The sequence below is a fragment of the Limulus polyphemus genome, unplaced genomic scaffold (genome assembly GCF_000517525.1).
Source record: "Limulus polyphemus unplaced genomic scaffold, Limulus_polyphemus-2.1.2 Scaffold7649, whole genome shotgun sequence".
Lineage (NCBI taxonomy): Eukaryota > Metazoa > Arthropoda > Merostomata > Xiphosura > Limulidae > Limulus > Limulus polyphemus.
The window spans coordinates 5,807-10,588 of record NW_013673259.1 but is presented as its reverse complement, the minus strand read 5'-3'; the positions used below and the strand labels follow the sequence as shown (position 1 = coordinate 10,588).

The 4,782-nt window shown below is 30.2% G+C and overlaps 1 long non-coding RNA gene across 10 annotated transcripts in view; it reads right to left on the bottom strand.

The window, feature by feature from the left end:
- The window catches only part of LOC106474756, a 34,924-nt gene that overhangs the window by 27,718 nt on the left and 2,424 nt on the right, over positions 1-4,782 (bottom strand). For all 10 annotated transcript variants that reach the window (XR_001291767.2, XR_002614023.1, XR_002614021.1 and 7 more), the window contains 3 exons: positions 3,933-4,097; positions 2,109-2,215; positions 373-504 (listed from right to left, as the gene is read on the bottom strand). This is a non-coding gene — a long non-coding RNA (uncharacterized LOC106474756). The remainder of the gene's footprint in view (positions 1-372; positions 505-2,108; positions 2,216-3,932; positions 4,098-4,782) is intronic.

Sequence of the window (4,782 nt, the reverse complement as noted above, 5' to 3'; positions counted from 1 at the left end):
GTGTGTGTGTGTGTGTGTGTGTGTGTGTGTGTGTGTGTGTGTGTGTGTGTGTGTGTGTGTGTGTGTGTGTGTGTGTGTGTGTGTGTGTGTGTGTGTGTGTGTGTGTGTGTGTGTGTGTGTGTGGTATAGTTTATCAAGTTGTATTATATCATATTTTACAAATTTCTAACAGGTAGAAACATACAAAATGCAAGTTATTTAGGAAAATTATTTTGTTCATACATATTCAAAATTGTAATGGTTATATATCAGACCTTAGAAAGTAGTACAAAACTAAATCATCAGTTTCTGTTAAGAACATAATTCGTTTCCTTAGATGCAGTCCTTTTTTCAAGAACTGAGGAATTTTCTGGACAATAGTAGTACTCTTACCTGTCCATGTGTATGATGAGGCTAATTGCTTCAAACAGAACAGCATTTTTGGAGTAATGATTTTGGAGGTTCTTGGGCTCAATTTAAAGTGGTTTCTAGACACTGTCAACCATCCTAGAACTCCAGGATCCTCTAGGAAATGGTAAAACATCATGAAAATGAAATCTACCCACAATTAAGTATTTGTTTTTTTAAGGCCAAGCTACTAAGACTATCTGTGGTTATCCTTAATTTTGAAATGTTGAACAGTGAAAAGGCAACTGGTTAGCAGCACACATTGCCAATTCTTGGGCTACTCTATATTAACTAATAGTAGGATTGACTATCATGTTATAATGCTTCCATGGCTAAAATGAGCCTATGTGGTGTCAGATTTTGATCCGATGACCATCAGATTGAGAGTCAATTTCTATAACCACCAAGTCCCCACAATTAACACTTTTTACATCATATTTTACTCTATTGTTAATTACACCTGTGGTGTAATGTGAGCAGAAAAACCAAGAATCTACTACTTTTTTTTGTGATTAACATAAAGTACACATGACTGTAGAATAAACCTAAACTGTAGATATACTATTTCATATTAAATCTTGTATGCTATAATAGAAAATTTTACTACTAAAGTGCATTTAAAGTAAAAACTTAAAAACATTAACGGGAATAATATAATTGTTTTCTATGATGTGAAGATGGTATATAAATTATGAGCAAGTGACAGGTAAAAATAAATTAAATACCTGAAATGCAACCTACATGTGCAATGCAGGTATGATTCAAGGGCCAGAAATTTAGGATTTAGGTGAATTGTTCATTTCAGCCAATTCTGCCTTAGCACTTTTTTGTAATATTAAATACTATTTTACTACAGATGTTGCTGAGCTGCTTCAGACTGTTTTAGGTGTATCTGCTATGGTAAATTTTACAGAAGGTTCTTCTTGACTCACTCATCTTACTCCTGTACATCTCCAAGGCCTAGACCACAAAGAATACAAGCCTTGACCAGTTGAACTGTGATAACATGCAAGAATAGCTGGCACCTAAAACTGATCCCTTTTAGTATGATACAAAGTTCTCCTACTTCACAATTATAAAATCACGTAATGCATACATTTTGAAAAGTAGAACATACAATTTCTATACAGAATAGATGGCAATAACTTATGGCATCAAGGCAAACCTTTCCAACGGACTTCAGTGCCAATAAGTTGTCATCCTGTCACAAATATTGACCCTTGGAGAAGGGAAGCAAAAGTAACCTTAGTGAAAACTGTTATACAAGGTATAACAAGGGTCATCACATACATTTTCATCCATTGTGGAAAAAGAGGTTGTAAAGTCTTAGGTTTAACTGTATGAAGTAGCTCAGCAACATCTTAAGTAAAATAGTATGTAACACTAAAAGGAATTGATAAGGCAGACTTGGCTCAAATTTTATTTAAAACTATATGTAACAATGAAAAGCTTTTTTTGAAGCTATTAAAATAGTTTTTTTTAAATGATCCTCATCAATGAGAAGCTTTCTTTACAACTATATGCACCAATGAAGATAAATACCAATCGTTAATTCAACCTCTTGTGAAACTACATTTAAGCAAAGTGCAAGTTACACTGAGGATATTTCTAAAAGCAACTTTTGTCCAGTGATTTTGTAGACTACTAGCAATCCTAATTACTACGGTATGACATTCTGAAAACAAACATTAGGTTGACAACATGAGATAATTAGAACTCACCAAGTACTGAATAATTCTGAAGAAACCTCAAAAGCTTCACAGATAGCCAGGGAGCAGGGACAATATAATAGTTAGTCTTGCAGATCTGTGTATGACGATGTTACAATCTAAGGAGAACATAAACTGTAAATACCAAACTAAAGATGATTTTTTTTGTCCTTATCAAAGTATGAATTAAGTATTTTAATAATTCAATGTTTTAGTTTATTTTAAATGACTACAAAAACTTGAAAGTTAGTTAACGTTTTTTTTTTTTTAAAAAGAGTAAGAAATAGTTGAACAATGTTTGTTTCTTCGAAAAGAAACTTGAGAACTAATAATTATAACACAGGATAGAAAACAAGTAATTATAACACAAGGTAGAGAACAAGTAATTATAATACAGGATAGAAAACAAGTAATTATTACATAAGGTAGAGAACAGATAATTATAATACAGGATAGAAAACAAGTAATTATAATTTTTTGTTTTCTACCCTGTATTTTAATACAGATGACAGATAATTATAACAAGTTACACAACTAGAACACAGGGTAGACAACAAATAATTATAACAAAAATGACGGATAATTATAACATGTTACATTATAACACGGAGAAGATAATAGATAATTGTAACACAGGGTAATTTGTACTTGAACAACCACTATCTTTATCCTGAGATTATCCAAGTAGAAACAAAGTTATAAGGTAAGAAAAATAATCCATTTTTGGTTAAGAACCAAATGACTTAACTGTATGAATATTTGTATTATTATGGTATTGTTATTCATTTAAATCAAACATCAAATACTATAACTCAGAATAACAAACATACTTGTACCATGTATGTTTCACAAAACTACAAACAACTATATCATAACATTACAAAGATTTATTGAAAAGTTCATTTAAAATAGATGACTATATAAACTATTTCTTAAATAACATAAAATTGTAATTTTGTGAGAAGTGAGAACAGAAAATGAAACTTTTTGCTACTTTGGGTCCCAGTGCATAAAATCCAGATGACTCTACATGCTCTATTGTATTCTAGGGTATCTTGGGATACTAATTATTTACACTGTTTAGTGCTAGTATGACAAGTAAACACTGAACTTTTAAATCATGTTCTAATGATGAAAATTACAGACCAGTTAACATACAAACTGCTCATTTCATTAAATATTTAGACAGATACTACATACAAGTTTATTATTGCAAGGATTTGACCAATTAAGTACAAATTCATCTTTTCATGGAACACCGAGGCAAAACTTGTAGAAATGTTTCCAATAGGGCAAATTACTGACCAATTATTTAAAAGCCAAGTTTTAAAATGCAGATATGAAATATCGTACATGTTCAAGCATGAACCTATGACTCTCCTACTAGATTTTTTTCTTCCAGTTCTAAAGCAGAAAATTCATAATATCAGAAATACAAAAAAAAAGTTGATTATAATTTCTTTTAATTTATATTTTATGTAATTTGCTGAACTGAACCTTTGACTTGCATTGAAGTACTAAGATGTTATATGTCTTAAAATGAACTGAAATAAAACTGTTTTTAATAGAAAGCTACAGACAGTACAGAGCCATATGAAGGTTTGGTTTAAAAATCATAAATTGAACATAAGTAACTCAACTGTGTGACCAAGATATCCATAGAGTAGGAGTATTAGAGTTTGACACCTAAAACCTGGCTGTAATTTCTCAGTATAAAATATACTTAATCTGTAAGCTTGTGTGCTATGTTCTTCTGTTGTAAATGTATCTTTGGCTTTCCCAGACTTAATTACATCCTGTAAACTGTAATTCAAGCTAAATGAAAAGTGCACTCACCCAGAGACTAGCAGTTCTGGAATTTCAGGTCCGAAAGTTTCGTCCATCTCCTTACTACCTATGTTAGTGATGCACTGCAGAGCAAGATTGACGTGAATGGGGTTTCGAGAACACAGGTCATTCTTAATTGACTGGACAATCAGTTTTAATTGTTCATTGTTGGCTCTGATCAATACAGAAATAAACAGGTAACCTTGGAGGAAAGACAAATGAACAACGTCCACTAATTCCATTTAAATTATTTACTGACTTAGCAAGCTAATAAAGAAGAAAACATTAAATAATGTGGTTCCCAAAATCAGTTTCTTCGTGGCTATCATTAGATCAAAATATTATACAAGTTGATTTTAAATAAATGTTAACAAGAAAGTTCAAGTAATTTCTCACATATATTTTAAAATAATTAATGAAAGAATGTTATAATGCCTTTAATTACTGGATGAATTTATTCTGCTATAAAATAATGTAAGAATGTTATAATGCCTTTAATTACTGGATGAATTTATTCTGCTATAAAATAATGTAAGAATGTTATACTGACATCAAATGATTATTGTAAGAATGTTATACTGACATCAAATGATTATTGTAAGAATGTAATACTAACATTAAATGATTAACAAAATTCTTATACTGACATCAAATTATTAACGTCAGAATATTATACTGATATTAAATGATTAATGTAAGAATGTTATACTGTTACTAAATAATATAACATTGTTTTACAGTATTGATTGGAATGTTTAATATAACTAATTTTATTACAACTTTAAATTTTATTTTTTATTATTTAGCTTTTATTATAAAGATTGTTTTGAATTGTTAGCTTAATGTATTGTTGCGTGAG